Genomic DNA, 25,751 nt, shown 5'->3' on the forward strand with positions numbered 1-25,751 from the left:
GGTACCCTTTTAAAAATATATATTGGGTCTATTCGGGTCCGGGTCGGATTTGCCCTGGGTCAGTCCAGGTCCAACTTTTTGGAACCTAGAAGACAAACTCTATTTCTCTCTAGTTTGCTTTCTGCAACCAGGAGGGGCAAGGGACAAATAGCACGTGTACTGGGCGTGTCTTAGCCAAACGTCGCCAACCCCTAAGCCAATGATATTATGAGATATTTTAACATATTTGTTTAATCAAAATGTGTCTGAATACTGAGCTCTGGTTGGTTCGTGGAAGTCCAACTGACCAATCGCTTAAATGACAGGTGCCCAGCTGGCTGTAAACCCCGCCTCCTATGGATTTTTCAGCAAACCCCGGAAACATCGTTCTTTAAAGGGACACTGATCTATTTCATGGCGGAGGTCTTCGATGAGCACAGCTGAAGCGCAGAAAAGAAAATACGAGCGACGTAGCCAGACAGCAAGCAAAAGAGCTAGCTAGTTGTGTTCAGAGAGAAGAGGAGTGACGACGAGACTGCTTTAAAAAAAAAAAATGTATTTTCGATGACAGACGCTGCAATGAACCTTTCTTCAAAGCTAGCTAACGTTTATATAGCAATCCGATCTTTGAATTTAAACAGAGACGTTTGATGTGAAGTCGGCCAGGGTTGTCCTGGAGCGAAAATAAAAGGCCAAAACTGCGTTTCTGAGACGAAGGGAATGTCTAATTAACATCTCTGTACGTGTCAAGCCTGTCATTCCCTTCGTGTAGGTGCTAGTTACTGCGCTGGTGAGTAACAAACCGTTTTCATGTTCAGTGAATCTTATTCCTTTCCTATGCTGGAAACTAGGTGGCTAACGCTTGTTTAACGGCGTACATTTAGGATTTATCGTGTAAAAACACTGTCGATATTGTACTGTTGTAATGACTTTATAATAACCACCTTTGTATTTCATGGTTATAAATGTGAACAGTGGTCTTTGTGGAAAAACAGACAAATGATGCAATACATCAAGGCAGCTGGCTACATGGTAGTTTATAACTTTTTCCTATTGCATTATTTTCTTTGCCATTTGAAATACCAGACAAGCCCAGAATACAATGTCATGACACACACACTGTACGTCTGCCAAAGGGGCGTTCCTCTGCTTTGTTTGCCATCAATCTTCCTTAACAAACAAAAAAACTTGTGCGTGTGCAGAATAAGAACAAGGAGATGAAGTACCATTGTGTGTGTGTGTGTGTGTGTGTGTGTGTGTAAAGGACACAGTCTGCATGCCTTGCCTTAACTACATACAGATGCAATGGATTTTGCCTAGTACTGTCTGTAAGTCGTAGCCTATGTGCGCGAGGGAGGGGCGTGAAACTCACCCACCACACACACATGCCATACATATTTTTGAGTTGATGGCGGTGGAATAACCTTAATAATATTGCTATAACTAACAGCATAGGCGAGGGAAGGGTATTCCCCCCCCCCCCCCCCCCCCCCCCCTGGTTTCATTGTTCCATAAGAGGAGATGCAGCTAGATAGATGGAAATGCATTGGAGGGAGGCTGTCCACTGGGACACCGTACCTGTGGTCCAATGCACTGACCCGAGCTACAATGCCACAGTTATTACTGCTGCTATGTTGTATGACTGCATTGTTACAGTAGGCTAGTAGCCTTTGCTACTGTGATAAGAAGTGTGGTGGCGTAGAGGTGTGTGATTGAGCACAGCTGCAGGGCCCTTCTCTTTGTATTCACCAACAGGGCAAGATAGCATTGGCAAACACATTACACGTATACACACACACACACATTATAAACACGCACAGTCTTTACAGTACCAACATACAAAGACACAGCATGCAGGCATACACACAGTAAAAACTATACTCATATACAATGCACACTCAACTATGCAAAAATAATGTACTTTTTTCTCTCTCAATCTGATTGGGTGGGCCTGGCAGGGTCTACACCCTTGACACACACACACACACCTCCGTGCACTTCCTTATCTGACCTGCACATGCAGCACTGGGACAAGCTCCTCCTCCCTCTCTTTTCAATTCAACTTCAATTGAAGGGGCTTTATTGCCATGGGAAACAGATGTTTACATTGTCAAAGCAAGTTAAATAGATCATCAAACATGTGTTTACAGTAAACAGTACGCTTACAAAAGTTCCAAAAGAATAAAGACATTTCAAATGTCATATTATATGCAAATAGTTCAAGTACAAAAGGGAAAATAAATAAACATTAAATATGGATTGTATTAAAATGTTTTTTGATCTTCACTGGTTTCCATTTTCTCACAAATCTTGCTTCTGTGATGGCACACTGTGGTATCTTACCCAATAGATGTGGGAGTTTATCAAAATTGGGTTGTTTTGAATTCTTTGTGTTTCTGTGTAATCTGAGGGAAGTGTGTGTCTCTATGGTCATACATTTGGCAGCAAGTTAGGAAGTGCTGCTCAGTTTCCACCTCATTTTGTGGGCAGTGAGCACATAGGCAGACCTGGCTCTCAAGAGAAGATAGGCTTTCTCAATAGTAAGGCTATGCTCACTGAGTCTGTACATAGTCAAAGCTTTCTTTCATTTTGGGTCAGTCACAGTGGTCAGGTATTCTGTAGCAATCTAGTTTACTCTGGGGTTTTTTGTTTATGCTTTCCAATGTGTCAAGTAATTATCTTTCTGTTTTCTCATGATTTGGTTGGGTCTAATTGTGTTGCTGTCCTGGTGCTCTGTGGGGTGTGTTTGTGAACACCCCACAAAATCCTTTCTGGATTTTGATAATTAGTGCGTGTTAGCCTAATTCTGCTCTGAATATATTATTTGGTGATTTACGTTGTATACCGAGGATATTTTTACAGAATTCTGCAGGCAGAGTCTTAATTTGGTGTTTGTCCTTTTTTTGTGAATTCTTGGTTGCTGAGCGGACCCCAGACCTCACAACCATAAAGGGAAATGGGTTCTTTAACTGATTCAAGTATTTTTAGCCAGATCCTAATTGGTATGTTGAATTCTATGTTCCTTTTGATGGCATAGAAGGCCCTTCCTGCATTGTCTCCTCTCTCCCATGCTTTCTCACTCTCTCTCCCTCTCTTGTTCTCTCTCCCACTCTCAATTTCCGTCTCTCCTTCTCTTTCTTTTATCATGTTAAAACCAGTGGACATTGTCCTCAGCATTTGAAAAGGTCCTAAGAACTTCGATATACACACATAGGAGCTATATCTACAGTTGAAGTCGGAAGTTTACATACACCTTAGGCAAATACATTTAAACTCAGTTTTTCACAATTCCTGACATTTAATCCTAGTAAAAATTCCCTGTATTAGGTCAGTTAGGATCACCACTTTATTTTAAGAATGTGAAATGTCAGAATAATAGGACAGAGAATAATTTATTTCAGTTTTTATTTATTTTATCACATTCCCAGTGGGTCAGAAGTTCACATACATACTTTTGGTCATGTCGTGTATACCTTCCTCGGTGCTCACAATAAAAGGAAAACATCTGACACAAAACACTGGGCGCAAACTCATGATGCTCGGAGCATAGACTGCTGCATCACCGCAGTTCTGGTTTGTTGAGATTGGTGTGGAAGAACTTAACTGGCCTTCACAGAGCCCTGACCTCAACCTGACCTTAGACTGCTGCATCACCGCAGTTCTGGTTTGTTGAGATTGGTGTGGAAGAACTTAACTGGCCTTCACACAGCCCTGACCTCAACCTGACCTTAGACTGCTGCATCACCGCAGTTCTGGTTTGTTGAGATTGGTGTGGAAGAACTTAACTGGCCTTCACACAGCCCTGACCTCAACCTGACCTTAGACTGCTGCATCACCGCAGTTCGCAACGCTCTAGTGAGCCGTGAAAATACTTGATGATAGTTGATGCAAACGGCACATTGTTTTTAATTATTTTGTTTTAAAGGGAAGATTGCAGAATTAGGTTGCTCTTAAATGTTCTGCTTGGTTTCATCCTTCAAAATAAAAGTCCCAATACGACATGTCACTTTAGATTTTGTATTTTGTGAGAAATGTTTATTTTATCACAATAGTTGAATGTCTATAACCAAACTGGCTAAAATTCTGTTTGGCCAATGGTAACTACAGCTAGGCACATGCTAACCTGAGTACTAACATTACTAGCAACAGTAACAGTACATCCAGGTATAATGGCTAACACAAACTTTGGCTACCATGATATCCTGTTATGTCAGCTAGTAAATATCAGGCAGTTCTGCACAAATAAAGATCTGCCTTGAAATACACAATAATTCATCCGATTGGTATTTGACCATTCAATTCTGCAAAACGTGTGTTGATAGAGTTGTTGTAGCTTGCTAGGTAGGTAGGTAGCTAGGTTATTCCATCCCAAAAACACCATGCTAGATCAGAGTGGGCCAGTTCGTTTTGCATGGCCCAATGCACTTAGATAGCTGGCTCTCTTCGTTTCAAAAAAAAAAAAAAAATTTACTAGCGACATAACATGACATTCTTTAGGTCACTTTAGTACCTACTTACTTACCCGATTGGCCACCAGCAGGCCGTTCCTTTCTTGACGCCCAAAGCTGCAATGTATTGTTGGTGAATGAGTTTGTTATTAATGTGATTGAAATTGCGAAAATAGAATTGAGTAATTATTTTTCCGTAAAGATGATTTTAGATTGGTTCTATTGGACTTGTGGAATATTAATTGTGCAACCTTTCCTTTTTAAGCCTTTTCTCAAAGGTCTGTCTGTTTTTATTTGACCTTTTTATTGAACTAGGCAAGTCATTTAAGAACAAATTTGTATTTTCAATGACCGCCTAGGAACAGTAGGTTAACTGCCTGTTCAGGGGAGGAATGACAGATTTTTTTTTACCTTGTCAGCTCGGGGGATTCTATCTAGCAACCTTTCGGTTAGTAGTCCCAACACTCTAACCACTAGGATACCTGCCGATCTGTCCGTGATAGAGATTCTCAGCTTTTCTTGACATCACACTCCACAAATCAAGTCCTGCAGGCTCTGGTGTTATCTACAATGCCCAGAACAGAGCCACACATTGTAATCATTTGGCTGATATCAATACTTTGCATGACAGTCTCTCTTGGCTAAGAGGTTGAGGAAAGACTGACTACTTCACTTCTTGTTTTGCAAGAAACAGTCGTGTTGGAAATTCCAAATTGCTTGCATAGTCAACTCACACACACACACACACAGCACTGCCACACACACTTATCCCACCAGACATGGCACCAGGGGTCTTTTCACAGTCCCCAAATCCAGAACAAATTCAAGAAAGCCTACACCATTACTGCATGGAACTCCATTCCATCTCATATTGCTCAAGTGAACAGCAAACCTGGTTTAAACAACAGCAACACCTCACCACAACTCCTCTCCCCCAGATGACCTCATTTCTGTGTGCATGTGTAACTGATACACACACACACACGTTAATGTTTTTAAATGTACAGTACCAGTCAAAAGTTTGGACACACCTACACATTCAATTGTTTTCACTATTATTCTACAATTCTACAACGCTGAAATAACACATGGAATCATGTAGTAACCAAAAATGTGTTCAACAAATCAAAATATTTTTATTTGAGATTCTTCAAAGTAGCCACCCTTTTGCCTTGACAGCTTTGCACACTCTTGGCATTCTCTCAACCAGCTTCATGAGGTAGTCACCTGGAATACATTGCAATTAACAGGTGTGCCTTGTTAAAAGTTAATATGTGGAATTTCTTTCCTTCTTAATTCATTTGAGCCAATCAGTTGTGTTGTGACAAGGTAGGGTCGGTATACAGAAGATAGCCCTATTTAGTAAAAGACCATGTCCATATTATGGCAAGAACAGCTCAAATAAGTAAAGAGAAATGACAGTCATGTCAAATGTAATTTGTCACATGAGCCGAATACAACAGGTCACCTGTCACTGTCACCTTTACAGTGAAATACTTACTTACAAGCCCTTAATCAACAATGCAGTTTTTAGAAGAAAAAAAAAGTAACAAACAATTGATCATTACTTTAAGACATGAAGGTCAGTCAATCCAGAAAATGTTAAGAACTTTGAAAGTTTCTTCAAGTGCAGTTGCAAAAACCATCAAGCGCTATGATGAAATTGTCTCTCAAGAGGATCGCCACAGGAAAGGAAGACCCAGTGTTACCTCTGCTGCAGAGGATAAGTTCATTAGTTACCAGACTCAGAAATCGGCAATTTACTGCACCTCAGATTGCAGCCCAAATAAATGCTTCACAGAGTTCAAGTAACAGACACAACTCAACATCAACTGTTCAGAGACTGTGTGAATCAGGCCTTCATGGTTGAAATGCTGCAAAGAAACCACTACTAAAGGACACCAAAATAAGAAGAGACTTGCTTGGGTCAAGAAACACGAGAAATGGACATTAGACCGGTGGAAATCTGTCCTTTGGTCTGATGAGTCCAAATTTGAGATTTTTGGTTCCAGCTGCCGTGTTTTTGTGAGACGCAGAGTAGGTGAACGGATCTCTACATATGTGGTTCCCGCCGTGAAGCATGGAGGAGGAGGCGGTGTGATGATGTGGGGGTGCTTTGCTGGTGACAATCTCAGTGATTTAGTTAGAATTCAAGGCACACTTAACCAGCTTGGCTACCACAGCATTCTGCAGCGATTCACCATCTCATCTGGTTTGCGCCTAGTGGGACTATCATCTGTTTTTCAACAGGACAATGACCCAAAACACATTCCAGGCTGTGTAAGGGCTATTTGACCAAGACAGAGAGTAATGGAGTGCTGCATTAGATGACCTGGCCTCCACAATCATCCCACCTCAACCCAATTCAAGTGCTCAGCATATGTGTGAACTCCTTCAAGACTGTTGGAAAGGCATTCCAGGTGACTACCTCATGAAGCTGGTTGAGAGAATGCCAAGAGTGTGCAAAGCTGTCAAGGCAAAGGCTGGCTATTTGAGAATCTCAAATATAAAATATATTTAGATTGAACACTTTTTATGGTTACTACATGATTCCATGTGTTTATTTTAGAGTTTTGATGTCTTCAATATTATTCTACAATGTAGAAAAAATAAAAAATAAAAATGAGTAGGTGTGTCCAAACTTTTGACTGGTACTGTATGTTAATTGTAAAGTATTTTGTCTGTAATGTCTATTCCGTTATGTGTCGGACCCCAGTAAGACTAACGGTCTCCGTTGGCATCGGCTAACGGGGATCCTAATGAAAATCAAATCCAAAACCGTAGCCCTAAATAAGGGCTAAGTAGACCTCACAGTGAAATGCTGAATACAACAGGTGTAGTAGACCTCACAGTGAAATGCTGAATACAGCAGGTGTAGTAGACCTTACAGTGGAATGCTGAATACAACAGGTGTAGTAGACCTCACAGTGAAATGCTGAATACAACAGGTGTAATAGACCTCACAGTGAAATGCTGAATACAACAGGTGTAGTAGACCTCACAGTGAAATGCTGAATACAGCAGGTGTAGTAGACCTTACAGTGGAATGCTGAATACAGCAGGTGTAGTAGACCTCACAGTGAAATGCTGAATACAACAGGTGTAGTAGACCTCACAGTGAAATGCTGAATACAACAGGTGTAGTAGACCTCACAGTGAAATGCTGAATACAGCAGGTGTAGTAGACCTTACAGTGGAATGCTGAATACAGCAGGTGTAGTAGACCTCACAGTGAAATGCTGAATACAACAGGTGTAGTAGACCTCACAGTGAAATGCTAAATACAACAAGTGTAGTAGACCTCACAGTGAAATGCTGAATACAACAGGTGTAGTAGACCTTACAGTGAAATGCAGAATACAACAGGTGTAGTAGACCTTACAGTAAAATGCTGAATACAACAGGTGTAGGTAGACCTTACCGTGAAATGCTGAATACAACAAGTGTAGTGTAGTAGACCTTACAGTGAAATGCTGAATACAACAGGTGTAGTAGACCTTACAGTGAAATGCTGAATACAACAGGTGTAGTAGACCTTATAGTGAAATGCTGAATACAACAGGTGTAGTAGACCTTACAGTGAAATGCCGAATACAACAGGTGTAGGTAGACCTTACAGTGAAATGCTGAATACAACAGGTGTAGTAGACCGTACAGTGAAATGCTGAATACAACAGGTGTAGTAGACCTTACAGTGAAATGCTGAATACAACAGGTGTAGTAGACCTCACAGTGAAATGCTGAATACAACAGGAGTAGTAGACCTCACAGTGAAATGCTGAATACAACAGGTGTAGGTAGACCTTACAGTGAAATGCTGAATACAACAGGTGTAGGTAGACCGTACAGTGAAATGCTGAATACAACAGGTGTAGGTAGACCTCACAGTGAAATGCTGAATACAACAGGTGTAGTAGACCTCACAGTGAAATGCTGAATACAACAGGTGTAGTAGACCTCACAGTGAAATGCTGAATACAACAGGTGTAGGTAGACCTTACAGTGAAATTATGAATACAACAGGTGTAGTAGACCTTACAGTGAAATGCTGAATACAACAGGTGTAGGTAGACCTCACAGTGAAATGCTGAATACAACAGGTGTAGTAGACCTTACTGTGAAATGCTGAATACAACAGGTGTAGGTAGACCTTACCGTGAAATGCTGAATACAACAAGTGTAGTGTAGTAGACCTTACAGTGAAATGCTGAATACAACAGGTGTAGTAGACCGTACAGTGAAATGCTGAATACAACAGGTGTAGTAGACCTTACAGTGAAATGCTGAATACAACAGGTGTAGTAGACCTTACAGTGAAATGCCGAATACAACAGGTGTAGTAGACCTTACAGTAAAATGCTGAATACAACAGGTGTAGGTAGACCTTACCGTGAAATGCTGAATACAACAAGTGTAGTGTAGTAGACCTTACAGTGAAATGCTGAATACAACAGGAGTAGTAGACCTTACAGTGAAATGCTGAATACAACAGGTGTAGTAGACCTTATAGTGAAATGCTGAATACAACAGGTGTAGTAGACCTTACAGTGAAATGCCGAATACAACAGGTGTAGGTAGACCTTACAGTGAAATGCTGAATACAACAGGTGTAGTAGACCGTACAGTGAAATGCTGAATACAACAGGTGTAGTAGACCTTACAGTGAAATGCTGAATACAACAGGTGTAGTAGACCTTACAGTGAAATGCTTACTTACAGGCTCACTTACAGGCTCACTAATAGTGCCATTTTTAATTTCAAAAATAGTTATTAGGTGAACAATAGATAAGTAAAGAAATAAAAACACCAGTTAAAAGACAGTGAAAAATAACAGTAGAGGTTATATACAGTAGAGAGGCTATATACAGTAGGGAGGCTATGTACAGTAGGGGCTATATACAGTAGGGAGGCTATGTACAGTAGGGGCTATGTACTGTACGGGGCTATGTACAGTACATAGCCTCTACAGTACATAGCCTCTACAGTACATAGCCTCTACAGTACATAGCCTCTACTGTACATAGCCTATGTACAGTAGAGAGGCTATGTACAGTAGAGATGCTATATACAGGCACCGGTTAGTCGGGCTGATTTGAGATAGTATGTACATGTAGGTATGTTTAAAGTGACTATGCATATATGATAAACAGAGTAGCAGCAGCGTAAAAGAGGTTGGAGATCCTGTTTGAATAACCACTTCCTCCTTCGCTCTTTAAATAGCTCTTAAACGCCACACACACACACACACATTATGGAACCAGGCTCGTGACTAGTATACAAACAAAAATCACACACTTCCAAAGTTAAAAACTCTCCACTGGCTGGTTCTGACATGCCCCGTTTGCTTTGACTCAACAAAACTTATGTTAGGACACACGCGCGCGCACACACACACACACAGTCCTCTTTGTCTGTGGTTCTTGTTCAATAACATACAGTACCAAACCCCTTCTACTGTCAGACATACTGAGAGAGAACGCAGAGAAGAAAACAAGTGTGGAGAGACACGCACGCACACACACACACACACACACACACACACACACACGCACACTATTCATACTACAACACTTGAAATGTCTATCTGTTTTGAAACCTTTTTGCAGGTAAGGGATCGTCAACGAGGGGCATTGTGTTCTGAAGGTGCTTTCTACAAAGTGTTGCAGTATTTTCCAAAGGAATCATAAAGCCCCTCCTATTGTGTGTGTGTGTGTGTGTGTGTGTGTGTGTGTGTGTGTGTGTGTGTGTGTGTGTGTGTGTTGATATGTCGACTTCGTTTCCTGTTTTTTTTATATTTTTTATTCTTGTCTATTAATGTTCTGTATTATGTCAGGTTTTGTGTGGACCCCAGGAGAATTACCAGCAGCTCTCGTAAAACGTCTAATGGGGATCCTAACAAAGAGGGTGGAGAGGAGGATGCGATGGTTCACTGTGGAGATATATTATACATGGAGAGGAGGATGTGATGGTTCACTGTGGAGATATATTATACATGGAGAGGAGGATGTGATGGTTCACCGTGTTGAAGGCAGTGGAGATATATTATACATGGAGAGGAGGATGTGATGGTTCACTGTGGAGATATATTATACATACAGTGGGGCAAAAAAGTATTTAGTCAGCCACCAATTGTGCAAGTTCTCCCACTTAAAAAGATTAGAGAGGCCACACTTCAACTATGACAGACAAAATGAGGAAAAAAAAAATCCAGAAAATCACATTGTAGGATTTTTAATGAATTTATTTGCAAATACTTTTTTGCACCACTGTACATACATACGTACATACATACATACATACATACATACAGTGCATTGCGAAAGTATTCGGCCCCCTTGAACTTTGCGACCTTTTGCCACATTTCAGGCTTCAAACATAAAGATATAAAACTGCATTTTTTTGTGAAGAATCAACAACAAGTGGGACACAATCATGAAGTGGAACGACATTTATTGGATATTTCAAACTTTTTTAACAAATCAAAAACTGAAAAATTGGGCGTGCAAAATTATTCAGACCCTTTACTTTCAGTGCAGCAAACTCTCTCCAGAAGTTCAGTGAGGATCTCTGAATGATCCAATGTTGACCTAAATGACTAATGATGATAAATACAATCCACCTGTGTGTAATCAAGTCTCCGTATAAATGCACCTGCACTGTGATAGTCTCAGAGGTCCGTTAAAAGCGCAGAGAGCATCATGAAGAACAAGGAACACACCAGGCAGGTCGAGATACTGTTGTGAAGAAGTTTAAAGCTGGATTTGGATACAAAAAGATTTCCCCAAGCTTTAAACATCCCAAGGAGCACTGTGCAAGCGATAATATTGAAATGTAAGGAGTATCAGACCACTGCAAATCTACCAAGACCTGGCCGTCCCTCTAAACTTTCAGCTCATACAAGGAGATGACTGATCAGAGATGCAGCCAAGAGGCACTCTGGATGAACTGCAGAGATCTACAGCTGAGGTGGGAGACTCTGTCCATAGGACAACAATCAGTCGTATATTGCACAAATCTGGCCTTTATGGAAGAGTGGCAAGAAGAAAGCCATTTCTTAAAGATATCCATAAAAAGTGTTGTTTAAAGTTTGCCACAAGCCACCTGGGAGACACACCAAACATGTGGAAGAAGGTGCTATGGTCAGATGAAACCAAAATGTAACTTTTTGGCAACAATGCAAGACGTTATGTTTGGCGTGAAAGCAACACAGCTCATCACCCTGAACACACCATCCCCACTGTCAAACATGGTGGTGGCAGCATCATGGTTTGGGCCTGCTTTTCTTCAGCAGGGATAGGGAAGATGGTTAAAATTGATGGGAAGATGGATGGAGCCAAATACAGGACCATTCTGGAAGAAAACCTGATGGAGTCTGCAAAAGACCTGAGACTGGGACGGAGATTGGTCTTCCAACAAGACAATGATCCAAAACATAAAGCAAAATCTACAATGGAATGGTTCAAAAATAAACATATCCAGGTGTTAGAATGGCCAAGTCAAAGTCCAGACCTGAATCCAATCGAGAATCTGTGGAAAGAACTGAAAACTGCTGTTCACAAATGCTCTCCATCCAACCTCACTGAGCTCGAGCTGTTTTGCAAGGAGGAATGGGAAAAAATTTCAGTCTCTCGATGTGCAAAACTGATAGAGACATACCCCAAGCGACTTAAAGCTGTAATCGCAGCAAAAGGTGGCGCTACAAAGTATTAACTTAAGGGGGCTGAATAATTTTGCACGCCCAATTTTTCAGTTTTTGATTTGTTAAAAAAGTTTGAAATATCCAATAAATGTCGTTCCACTTCATGATTGTGTCCCACTTGTTGTTGATTCTTCACAAAAAAATGCAGTTTTATATCTTTATGTTTGAAGCCTGAAATGTGGCAAAAGGTCGCAAAGTTCAAGGGGGCCGAATACTTTCGCAATGCACTGTATATCTCCAAGATAATGCACACAATAAGTTACGTACAACAGGTTTTAAATAACCAAAGTGTTTAGTCTGCTTCGTGTTTTTTTATTTTTGTCATTGGAAAAATGTTGTGACACTGGTAACGTTGTGTGTGTGTGTGTGTGTGTGTGTGTGTGTGTGTGTGTGTGTGTGTGTGTGTGAGACACATGGTATCATCAGTGTGTATGGTTGTCAGTGTAATCTCAAACCTTGTTGATTTGTTCCTCGCTGGGCGTCAGTTCAACGTCTGGTTTACGTTACCATCTCATTGGATTTCGGTTTTAAAGTTGGATAAAGAAAAGATTTTTGAAAATGAAATCCGTTTTCTACGTTGATAAAAACGACATCCCTTTTCTCTGGGGGTTAAAGGACTTGGCAGTAAAAGGTCTTGAATCACAGGAACCAGATACCCTGGAATACATACTGTACTCAGCCTTTAACTGGTAGAGAGGAACTAAGGTGAACATAAACACACACGCACAGGCACACACGCACACACACACACACACACACACACGCACAGACACACACACACGCACAGACACACACACACACGCACAGCCACACGCACAGACGCACACACACACACACACACGCACAGACACACGCACACACGCACAGACACACGCACAGACACACACACACACACAGACACACACACACAGACACACGCACACAGACACACGCACACACGCACAGACACACGCACACACGCACAGACACACGCACAGGCACAGACACACGCACACGCACAGACACACGCACACACGCACAGACACACGCACACACGCACAGACACACACACAGGCACACACGCACAGGCACACACGCACACACACAGGCACAGACACACAGGCACAGACACACACACACACACACACAGGCATGCACAGACACACACACACACACAGGCATGCACAGACACACACACAGGCACAGACACACAGGCATGCACAGACACACACACACACACAGGCATGCACAGACACACACACAGGCACAGACACACAGGCAAAGACACACACACACACACACAGGCATGCACAGACACACACACACACACACACACACACGCACAGACACATCGTTGGGGCTTATCCATGTTAGCTTGGGGGACAGTCAGGAGAGGTGAGGGTCTGTGGAAGCTCTAGCAAAGGAACAGTATGGTTAATCCTAACCACACACACACACACACACACACACTTCTCTTTTTCTCTGTCATATACACACACACACACAGCTAGACAGGCCCTAGTTGTTGCCATCGAGACAGTGTCATTCTAAACATCGTGGGCGGACGCCCTAATGCAGGGATCATCAACTATATTCAGCCGCGGGCCAATTTTTTTTCTGGAGCGGATGGTTGGGTGGGCCAGAACACAATTACAAATCATTTGTAGACTGTAAATTAACCGCAAGAATCCCAAACGGATATATTTGACTTAAACATAATAATTTCGAACCTTTCTTACATTTGTAAGTCTCTATTATGCTTGGGAATACCTTTTTGCTCAGAAAACTGAGGGGGGTGGGGGGCAAATTAAACCATTGCCAGTTGGGGAACCCTAATGTGTGTGTGTGTGTGTGTGTGAGAGAGAACAGACTTCTATTCTTAGCTTTTTTTTCAGCTGTACTCAGACACCCTTGAACAGGGGAGAGGCTTGAGAGAAGAGGCCACACCCCGTTTTCATTATATGGAAGTTAACAAGGGTTCTTAAAGGGGCAGGTGTGTGTGTGTGTGTGTGTGTGTGTGTGTGTTGGATCCTAAATAACAGCATTGTCTAGTGAAATACAACAGTTCCTATTTAATTGTTTTCTCAGCTGAGGTGAAATATGTTTCATGGAATATAGTGAGACCTGAGTACAAAAACACAAGCAGAAGACAAGAGCAGACAACAACCATGAGTTTTTGACACACTTGAACCTCTACTGGAAACAGAAGACCTGTCTGTCTGTCTGTCTGTCTGTCTGTCTGTCTTTCTTTCTTCCCCCTCTCAACTCTCCTCCCTTCTCTCTATATTTGGAGGTGCATAGCTGAAGAAGCTTCTCTTGTTTTGCAAGACACACACACTCTCTCTCACACACCTTCTCTCTCACTCACTCTCACACACTCTCTCTCACACACCTTCTCTCTCACACACGCTGTCACATCCTTTCCATGTACAAATAACAACCCAGGCCTAACACACTGTTTCAGGAAATAACAGCTTCTGTTTCGCAAGCTTCTATTAATTCTGCTCCTACTCTCTCACTCACTCTCTCACTCACTCTCTCACTCTCACACACTCTCTCACTCACTCTCACACACAGTCTCTCACTCACTCTCACACACAGTCTCTCACTCACTCTCACACACAGTCTCTCACTCACTCTCACACACAGTCTCTCACTCACTCTCACACACAGTCCCTCACTCACTCTCTCTCACACACTCTCACTCACTCTCACACACTCACTCTCTCTCACTCTCACACACTCTCACTCACTCACTCTCTCACTCTCACACACTCTCTCTCACTCACTCTCACACACAGTCTCTCACTCTCTCACTCTCACTCACTCTCACACACTCTCTCTCACTCACTCTCACACACTCTCTCACTCACTCTCACACACACTCTCACTCACTCACTCTCTCACTCTCACACACTCACACACTCTCTCTCACTCACTCTCACACACACACTCTCACTCACTCTCACACACTCACTCTCTCTCACTCTCACACACCCACTCTCACACACTCTCACTCTCTCTCTCTCACACTCTCACACACTCTCTCTCTCACTCTCTCATTCACTCTCTCTCATTCACTCTCTCTCACACACTCACTCTCTCTCACACACTCACTCTCTCTCACACACTCACTCTCTCTCACACACTCTCACCCCTTCTGCAAACCTCCCTAAACATGAGCTAGGAGGCAGGTTAGAGCTGGTTTAGTGTAACAGATGATTGACACCGTTGTGGGAAAGCTAACCGTTTGTGTTTTTAAAAGTAACCATTCCTAAATAGATGCTGTCTGGTGCCTAAGAGAATGAAGATTCAAATATACTTACCCCTTCCACACACACACACAGAGAAATGCTGTTTTAGGAGCGTTCTCTGCTCGCTCTCTGTTTCTGCAAAACAGGCCGAGCAGGTGGGCGGAACATCGGCTTCCCCTAGCCAATCAGAGCCTCGGCTACTCCAGCTGACCCCCCCCCCTTCTCCCAGCCAATCAGAAGCCAGCTCCTCTCCCCCCTTCTTCTCTATATGTGTTCAGTGCTGACTGGAACTACCAGCTGGGAGGAAGAGTGAGGAGAAGCAGAGACAGAGACAGAGAAAAGGACAGACGGGCTGAGATGGAGGAGGCCTGACGACAGAGAAAGAGAGAGGCTACGGGGGAAGAGAGGGAGAGAGGCTACGGGGGAAGAAAGGGAGAGAGGCTACGGGGGAAGAGAAGGAGAGAGGCTACGGGGGAAGAGAAGGAGAGAGGCTACGGGGGAAGAGAAGGAGAGCGAGAGAGACACCCTACTAGAATCTGAAGTCAAAATGTTTGCTGATTATCTGGTGCTTCTGTCACCAACCAAGGAGGGCCAACAGCAGCACTTAGATCAAATCAAATTTTATTAGTCACATGCGCCAAATACAACAGGTGAAATGCTTACTTACGAGCCCCTAACCAACTATGCAGTTCTAAAAAATATGGTTAAGAAATAAAAGTAACAAGTAATTAAAGAGCAGCAGTAAAATAACAATAGCGAGACTATATACAGGGGGGTACAGGTACAGAGTCAATGTGGGGGGCACCAGTTAGTTGAGGTAATATGTAGATGTAGGTAGAGTTATTAATGTGACTATGCATAGATAAGAGAGTAGCAGCGGTGTAAAAGGGGAGACACACAATGCGAACAGTCTGGGTGGCCATTCAACTAGATGTTCAGGAGTCTTATGGCTTGGGGGTAGAAGCTGTTTAGAATCCTCTTGGACCTAGACTTGGTGCTCTGGTACCACTTGCCGTGCGTTAGCAGAGAGAACAGTTTATGACTAGGGTGGCTGGAGTATTTGACAATTTTTAGGGCCTTCCTCTGACACCGCCTGGTTTCGAGGTCCTGGATGGCAGGAAGCTTGGCCCCAGTGACCTACTGGGCCATTCACACTCTGTAGTGCCTTGCGGTCAGAGATCGAGCAGTTGCCATACCAGGCAGTGACACAACCAGTGCTCTCGATGGTGCAGCTGTAGAACCTTTTGAGGATTTGAGGACCCATACCAAATACTTTCAGTCTCCTGAGGTGGAATAGGTTTTGTCGTGCCCTCTTTATGACGGTCTTGGTGTGTTTGGACCATGTTAGTTTGTTGGTGATGTGGACGCCAAGGAACTTGAAGCTCTCAACCTGCTCCACTACAGCCCCATAAATGTGAATGGGGGCGTGCTCTGTCCTCTTTTTCCTGTAGCACACAATCATCTCCTTTGTCTTGATCACAATGAGGGAGAGGTTGTTGTCCTGGCACCACACGGCCAGGTCTCTGACCTCCTCCATATAGGCTGTCTCGTCGTTGTCGGTGATCAGGCCTACCGCTGTTGTGTCATCGTCAAACTTAATGATGGTTTTGGAGTCGTGCCTGGCCGTGCAGTCATGGGTGAACAGGGAGTACAGGAGGGGACTGAGCACGCACCCCTAAAGGGCCCCTGCTTGAGGTTCAGCGTGGCGAATGTGTTGTTACCTTCCCTGCATTCTGTATGCATCGGGCCATTCTTTGGACACTGTGTTAACTAACCTCCAAACGAGCTTCAACGCCATACAACTCTCCTTCCGTGGCCTCCAACTGCTTTTAGAAAACTAAGTGCATGCTCTTCAACCGATTTGCTGCCTGCACCCTCCCGCCCGACTAGCATCACTACTCTGGACGGTTCTGACCTAGAATATGTGGACAAATACCTAGGTGTCTGGTTAGACTGTAAACTCTCCTTCCAGACTCGCATCAAACATCTCCAATCCAAAATTAAATCTAGAATTGGCTTCCTATTTCGCAAACAAAACCTCCTTCACTCATGCCGCCAAACATACCCTCGTAAAACGGTCTATTCTACCGATCTTTGGCAATGTCATTTACAAAATAGCCCCCAACACTCTACTTAGACTACATCCAGTTTGCTATCACAGTGCCATCCGTTTTATCACCAAATCCCCATATACTACCCACCACTGCGATCTGTATGCTCTCATTGGCTGGCCCTCACTACATATACATTGCAAAACCCACTAGCTCCAGGTCATCTATGTCTTTGCTCGATAAAGCCCCGCCTCTCAGCTCACTGGTCACCATAGCAACACCATCCTGTAGCACGCGCTCCAGCAGGTGGTCATCCCCAAAGCCAACACTTCCTTTGGCTGCCTTTCCTTCCAATTTTCTGCTGCCAATGACTGGAACGAATTGCAAAAATCTCTGAAGCTGGAGACTTATCTCCCTCACTAACTTCAAGCATCAGCTGTCTGAGTAGCTTACCGATCACTGTACCTGTACACAGCCAATCTGTAAATAGCCCATCCAACTACTTCATCCCCATATTATTACTTACCCTCTTGCTCTTTTGCTCCCCAGTATCTCTACTTGCACATCATCATCTGCACATCTATCACTCCAGTGTTAATGCTAAATTGTAATTATTTAGCCTCTATGGCCTATTTATAGTCTACCTCCCTACTCTTCTACATTTGCACACACTGTACATAGATTTTTCAGTGTAACTGTACGTTTGTTGATGTGTAACTCTGTTGTTTTTGTCGCACTGCTTTGCTTTATCTTGGCCAGGTCGCAGTTGTAAATGAGAACTGGTTCTCAACTGACCTACCTGGTTAAATAAAGGTGATCTGGCCTACCTGGTTAAATAAAGGTGTTCTCAACTGGCCTACCTGGTTAAATAAAGGTGATCTGGCCTACCTGGTTAAATAAAGGTGATCTGGCCTACCTGGTTAAATAAAGGTGATCTGGCCTACCTGGTTAAATAAAGGTGTTCTCAACTGGCCTACCTGGTTAAATAAAGGTGATCTGGCCTACCTGGTTAAATAAAGGTGATCTGGCCTACCTGGTTAAATAAAGGTGATCTGGCCTACCTGGTTAAATAAAGGGGAAATAAAAAAATATATATATTTTTTTTTAAAGCACACAAGATATTACTATTTTGAGTGTCTTGTTGGTGGTTTAATCCTCCGCGTAGGTCATCTATTGTATTGTCCATAGATTGCACGTTTGCTAGCAGAATGGAAGGAAGTGGTCGGTTTATTTGATAGTCCCGCCCTCCGGCCCCTTTTTCTCCGCCTCCTCTTCACCAAATCACGGGGATCTGGGCCTGTTCCCGAGAAAGCAGTGTATTGTTCTCGTCAGACTCGTTAACCCTCCTGTTGTGTTCATTTCATGTTAATTAATTCTGTGTTCCCGGTCCAAAATGGACGCCCCCATTATAGCGGATTATAAATCCATAATAATACATATGTTATCACCTAATGTTGTGCTAGATCTTTTTTTATCAAGTTTTTACAAGTTTCGAACTTCTATTTGCTATTTATGGCCTGTAGGCCTTATTGACCTGAGCTCATGCAACTCGTTTTTGAGTAAAAAAAAAAAGCATAATGTATGGATTATTTTGACTATAACAAATACTCAGATGAAACATATTGTGCTATTTATCACAGACTACTTTGTGTCAAAGTTTAACAAGGACTCTTTCCTCCTCACCAGTGTCATGATCAAAGATATGAACAAGAGCCTCACATACAGTATATTGTTTGGTCATTGTGCTGCCACAGAATGAATTGTGAGCAATGCCTCAAAAAATACTTTATATACCAGAGCTGCGAGAAAAGTTCTATATATTTTTGAAACAATGTTGTGATTGTTAGAATGCCAACAGGTGTGGTTCCCGTGGGGGTTGCCATGGTAGCCAAGAAGGGGAGTGAGGTGTGTGTGTGTGTGTGTGTGTGTGTGTGTGTGTGTGTGCTCACACACTTGCATATGGGGGTCTGGGAGAGGAAGGGTGTCCATCTGAGGAATGGGCATGTGCCTGAACATCAATTTTATACATTGATTGTAGTCTCACCCTTTTATTTCTAATGACCGGTCATTTTTGACACCACAAGTGAACAAAAGTTAAAGAAAACACCCAAAATGTAATGAAAATCATCCAAACGTATTTTGTGTGTTCAGATGCCCTGTGTGGACGAAGTCATGGAACCTTATGACAATCAGATTAAATGAACGACATTTTTCAGAGAGAGAGAGAGAGAGAGAGAACCAGGAAACACAGCAGGAGGGTTAATGGGATAAAACGCATTCTGTCAGTCCGTGGTGAGTAAATCGCAGTCCTGAGGTCCAGAAGTTATTATTTTCGGTTGCAGCAACATTATGTACAAAATAAGTTTTTAAAAAAAATAAGTTATCCATCACTTATCTTCTGCACATCACAACACTGTAAATAGACATTTTTTCTTTTGGAACTTCTGTGAGTGTAATATTAATTTGTATTGTTTATTTCAGAGAAAGGGGAGAGAAAGAGGGGCTATCTGGGAAGAGAAAGTTAGAGAGAGGCTACAGGGGAAGAGAACGTTAGAGAGGCTACAAGGGAAGAGAAAGTTAGAGAGAGGCTACAGGGGAAGAGAAAGTTAGAGAGAGGCTACAGTGGAAGAGAAGGAGCCAGTGAACAGCCTCCATTGTTGTCAAGTTATTTGGGAGGACTGAAAGAGTGCGATAGAGCGGAGGAAGGGGGAGGGGGAAGTAGAGTGAGCAAGCAAGAGAGGTGGGAGGGGGTTTGTGTGCGTGTACGTGTAAAAAGAGTTAACGTTGTTGGGCATACCAGTACATCACAGGAGGGGAGGGGAGAAGAAACAACCTCTACACCACAGCACTAGAGCAACCTGATCAGTGGGAACAAACTTTTTTCACACAGGACTGTTTCTCTCTTAAACACCCTATTCAGGCAGAGGAGGCCAAGCAAGGAATAAATAGGGAAGAGAAAGAGATGGGAGTGAAGGCAAGCTGACCTGCTATACATAACTCTTAGCTGAAAGAGAGAGAGAGGCACCATTCACCAGAGGTACTTAGCTGTGTCTCTGTGAGAATGATAATGGGGTGGGTGAAGCCTTAGCTGTGTCTCTGTGAGGGAGAGAATGATAATGGAGAGAGAAGCCTTAGCTGTGTCTCTGTGAGGGAGAGAATGATAATGGAGAGAGAAGCCTTAGCTGTGTCTCTGTGAGGGAGGGAATGATCATGGAGCGAGAAGCCTTAGCTGTGTCTCTGTGAGGGAGAGAATGATAATGGAGAGAGAATCCTTAGCTGTGTCTCTGTGAGGGAGAGAATGATAATGGACAGAGAAGCCTTAGCTGCTAGCTATGTTCCTGTTGTCTTTCTGTGTTGTCAGTGTCAGGAGGCCTGGCACTCAGCAGCTCCTAAAATGGCCTCATAGAAGAGAGAGCGAGAGAGACCCCTGTCAAGCAGCATTCTCAGCAACTATCCAACTGAGCTGTTGGCTTTGCTAAGACCCCCATATCTCTCTCTCTCGCTCTCTCTCTCTCCATTTCTCAATTCAAACGGGATTTATTGGCATGGGAAACGTATGTTTACATAGTCGAAGCAAGTGAAAATAAACAATAAACACAAAAGTGAAATAAGCAGAAATTGCCAACAAACATTACACACACACAAAAAAAATATGTATCTTTCCTCTCTTGTTCTGTTCTCTCTCGGCTCTCTCTGTTTTCTCTCGGTTCTGTCGGTTCTCTCTCTCTGTTTGTAGTCTGTCATTACATCCCTCCCTCCCCCTGTTCACGATGACGTCCCATTCTGACACTGTGGCTCACGCTAACCTACAGTGCATTCGGAAAGTATTCGATCCCTTGACCCCCTTTTCGTATTTTGTTACATTAGAGCCTTACTCTAAAAAAAAAAATGGATCAGCAATCTACACACACTACCCCATAATTGCAAATGTATAAACAGAAACACCTTATTTACATATATTTTGCTATGAGACTCGAAATTGAGCTCAGGTGTATCCTTTTTCCATTGATCATCTTTGAGATGTTTCTACAACTTGATTGGAGTCCATCTGTGGTAAATTCAATTGATTGGACATGATTTGGAAAGGCACACACCTATCTATATAAGGTCCCACAGTTGACAGTGTATGTCAGAGCAAAAACCAAGCCATGAGGTCGAAGGAGTTGTCCGTAGAGCTCAGAGACAGGATTGTGTCGAGGCACATAACTGGGGAAGGGTACCAAAACATTTCTGCAGCATTGAAGGTCCCCAAGAACACAGTGGCCTCCATCATTCATAAATGGAATACGTTTGGAACCACCAAGACTCTTACTAGAGCCGACCGGCCAAACTGAGCAATCGGGGGGAAAAGGGCCTTGGTCAGGAAGGTGACCAAGAACCCTATGGTCACTCTGACAGAGCTGCAGAGTTCCTCTGTGGAGATGGTGGTCCTGCTGGAAGGTTCTCCCAACTCTGCATAACTCCACCAATCAGGTCTTTACGGTAGAGTGACCAGATGGAATCCACTCCTCAGTAAAAAGCACATGACAGAGAGATCCTTGATGAAAACCTGCTCTAGAGCACTCAGGACCTCAGACTGGGGAGAAGGTTCACCTTCCAACTGGACAACGACCCTAAGCACACAGCCAAGACAACGCAGGAGTGGCTTCGGGACAAGTCTCTGAATGTCCTTGAGTGGCCCAGCCAGAGCCCGGACTTGAACCCAATCAAACATCTCTGAAGAGACCTGAAAATATCTGTCCAGCGACGCTCCCCATCCAACCTGACAGAGCTTGAGAGGATCTGCAGAGAAGAATGGGAGAAACTCCCAAATACAGGTGTGCCAAGCTTGTAGCGTCATACCCAAGAAGACTGGAGGCTGTAATCGCTGCTAAAGATTTTTCAACAAAGTACTGAGTAAAGGGTCTGAATAATTATGTAAATGTTCAGTTTTTTTTATTTTTTATATACATTTGCAAAAAAATATCTAAAAACCTGTTTTTGCTTTGTCATTATGGGGTATTCTGTGTAGATTGATTTATGCAGTACCTGTACTGAGTCGATGTGCAGGGGTATGAGGTAATAACATGGCTATATAGAGTACCAGTACAGAGTGGATGTGGAGGGGTATGAGGTAATAACATGGCTATATAGAGTACCAGTACAGAGTGGATGTGCAGGGGTATGAGGTAATAACATGGCTATATAGAGTACCAGTACAGAGTGGATGTGGAGGGGTATGAGGTAATAACATGGCTATATAGAGTACCAGTACAGAGTGGATGTGGAGGGGTATGAGGTAATAACATGGCTATATAGAGTACCAGTACAGAGTGGATGTGGAGGGGTATGAGGTAATGACATGGCTATATAGAGTACTAGTACAGAGTGGATGTGGAGGGGTATGAGGTAATAACATGGCTATATAGAGTACCAGTACAGAGTGGATGTGGAGGGGTATGAGGTAATAACATGGCTATATAGAGTACCAGTACAGAGTGGATGTGGAGGGGTATGAGGTAATGACATGGCTATATAGAGTACCAGTACAGAGTGGATGTGGAGGGGTATGAGGTAATAACATGGCTATATAGAGTACCAGTACAGAGTGGATGTGGAGGGGTATGAGGTAATAACATGGCTATATAGAGTACCAGTACAGAGTGGATGTGGAGGGGTATGAGGTAATAACATGGCTATATAGAGTACCAGTACAGAGTGGATGTGGAGGGGTATGAGGTAATAACATGGCTATATAGAGTACCAGTACAGAGTGGATGTGGAGTGGTATGAGGTAATGACATGGCTATATAGAGTACCAGTACAGAGTGGATGTGCAGGGGTATGAGGTAATGACATGGCTATAAAGAGTACCAGTACAGAGTGGAGGTGGAGGGGTATGAGGTAATAACATGGCTATATACAGTACCAGTACTGAGTCGATGTGCAGGGGTACGAGGTAATAACATGGCTATATACAGTATTAGTACTGAGTCGATGTGCAGGGGTATGAGGTAATAACGAGGCTATATACAGTATTAGTACTGAGTCGATGTGCAGGGGTATGAGGTAATAATGACGCTATATACAGTATTAGTACTGAGTCGATGTGCAGGGGTACGAGGTAATAACATGGCTATATACAGTATTAGTACTGAGTCGATGTGCAGGGGTACGAGGTAATAACATGGCTATATACAGTATTAGTACTGAGTCGATGTGCAGGGGTACGAGGTAATAACATGGCTATATACAGTATTAGTACTGAGTCGATGTGCAGGGGTATGAGGTAATAACGAGGCTATATACAGTACATATAGGCACAGATAAAGTGACTAGGCAATAGGATAGATAATTATGTTTGTGTGTGTGTGTGACAATTTTTAGGGCCTTCCTCTGACCCATGCTGGTGTCGAGGTCCTGGAAGGCAGGGATCTTGGCCCCAGTGATGTACTGTACTCAGATGCCAAGCAGTTGACATACCAAGTGGTGATGCAGCCAGTCAAGATGTCCTCAATGGTGCAGCTGTAGAACACACTGAGGATCTGAGGGTCAAATATTTTCAGTCCGGCTGATTCTCTCTGATGTCATGCACACTACATGAACACTATAGACATTCTCTCTTTATCTCTCTCTCAATTCAAGGAGCTTTATTGGCATGGGAAACATGTGTTAACATTGCCAAAGCAGGTGAGGTAGATATCTCTCTCTCTCTTTACCTCTCCCTCTCTCTCTCTCTCTCTCTCTCTCTCTCTCTCTCTCTCTCTCTCTCTCTCTCTCTTTACCTCTCTCTCTCTCTCTTTACCTCTCTCTCTCTCTCTTTACCTCTCTCTCTCTCTCTCTATTTATATATGATATGTCAGCCGTTCATAAATATCTTGTCATCGTCAGCTCTTCTCCCATCAAGTCACATGATAACTTGCTCGTGTTCCATATTCCATTTAAGACAGTACTTGGAGGGTTCATCGGTTGCTCGTTGCAACATTACTGAAGTTGAAACTGATCTGCTGTTAATTTCATCTCTGCCAAAAGGAGATGTTGGCGGTAGTATTTTGAATCACTGTAATATAAATATCATTTATCTGCATTTGTTGGAATCCCAGCAAGATTTTTCATTTATATTCTGTTCACATTTATGGTGCCCATGTCACGTTGACCTTCTGCAGCGGCCATCTTGTTTCGTTATAGGATGTTTTCTTGGAACAGTATCTTTCTCTCTCTGTGGAGGAGCACAAAGGGCCTGTTGTCAAGGCTGCAGGTTGCCATGGAAGCAGCTTGTTCATGGGAGCATGTTCTGGTCCAAAGGTTCAGCTTATTTGACTGATTAATCTCTGCAATAAAAAATCTAATTCTCAGGAATTCCCTGATGGCCTGAATTATCTACTGAGGGGTTCCCTCACTGCAAGGTCCTGATAGAATTGTCCATAGGTTGACTCTGATAAATCAGTTAATTGATTAAGCTAATTCTCTCTCTCTTGTGTCTCTAGGGATTCTCTGTGGAATGACCGTGTCATGATGCAGTCGCTGAGTCTCACCCCGCACCCAGGTGACGAGGGAGGGTGTCTCCGGCCGTCGGCCGATCACAGAAGGTGCTTTAGGATAGTCACTTCCTGTTTGTGTTTATCAATACTTCCTCTCGGAACCCTCCAGCCTCACTGACGTCCCGCCCCCTTGGTGAGTTTGCCACTCAATCAAAGTAGGCTACTTTCAGCAGACACTTCTTAGTAGAGAATCTAACACCATTCTATATTTTATTTTCTCTCTGTCTCTCTCTCTCTCTCTCTTTCGCTCTGTCTATCTGTCTCTCTCTCTCTCTCTTTCGCTCTGTCTGCCTCTCTCTCTTTCGCTCTGTCTGTCTCTCTCTCTCTTTCGCTCTGCCTGTCTGTCTCTCTCTCTCTATTTTCTCTCTCCAGGCCAAAGTGCCAGGATTCCGGTCTGGAAGAAGGTTTCGACTGCTCCTACAGGTTTGTTTAGGTACTGCAGTTTAACTGACACCAGGCCCAGAAACACCCATTTCCAGTTAGATACTTCCGTCATCCCTTTTGTGCACAAAGCAATATTGAATTATTAAAATAATTGTCATGTTCTCGGATGACGTGACGACGTGGTCGCTGCTCGCACGGCTCCCTGCGCACACTGAGTGCTAGAGCGCACGTGATGTTAGTCTGTGTAAACCAGATGCAACCCGGATATAGACAGTCCATGAATCGGCGTATGCGCACTTGAGTAGATTACCTCTCAGACAACGGGCGGAGATATTGGACACAGTTTCCAGTTCTTTATTAAAACTCAGTGCTCCAGGCGGTAGGTAGTTCCTGTATCCAACACCTTCCATCACTTCCTCTTCCTCCTGAAGCCCCGC

At 43.2% G+C, this 25,751-nt stretch overlaps 1 protein-coding gene across 2 annotated transcripts in view; it reads left to right on the plus strand.

The window, feature by feature from the left end:
- Positions 1-372: 372 nt before the first annotated feature.
- The window catches only part of LOC139410585 (atos homolog b), a 40,054-nt gene continuing 14,675 nt past the window's right edge, over positions 373-25,751 (plus strand). Inside the window, exons 1-3 of one of the 2 annotated variants that reach the window (XM_071155880.1) lie at positions 373-769; positions 24,877-25,063; positions 25,303-25,353. The gene's annotated coding sequence lies outside the window, so the exon portion shown is untranslated. Of the gene's footprint in view, positions 770-24,876; positions 25,064-25,302; positions 25,364-25,751 lie in introns of both variants that reach the window. The other variant, XM_071155881.1, reaches the window with a different exon arrangement.

Source organism: Oncorhynchus clarkii, chromosome 6, assembly GCF_045791955.1.
Source record: "Oncorhynchus clarkii lewisi isolate Uvic-CL-2024 chromosome 6, UVic_Ocla_1.0, whole genome shotgun sequence".
In the NCBI taxonomy this organism is placed as follows: Eukaryota; Metazoa; Chordata; class Actinopteri; order Salmoniformes; family Salmonidae; genus Oncorhynchus; species Oncorhynchus clarkii.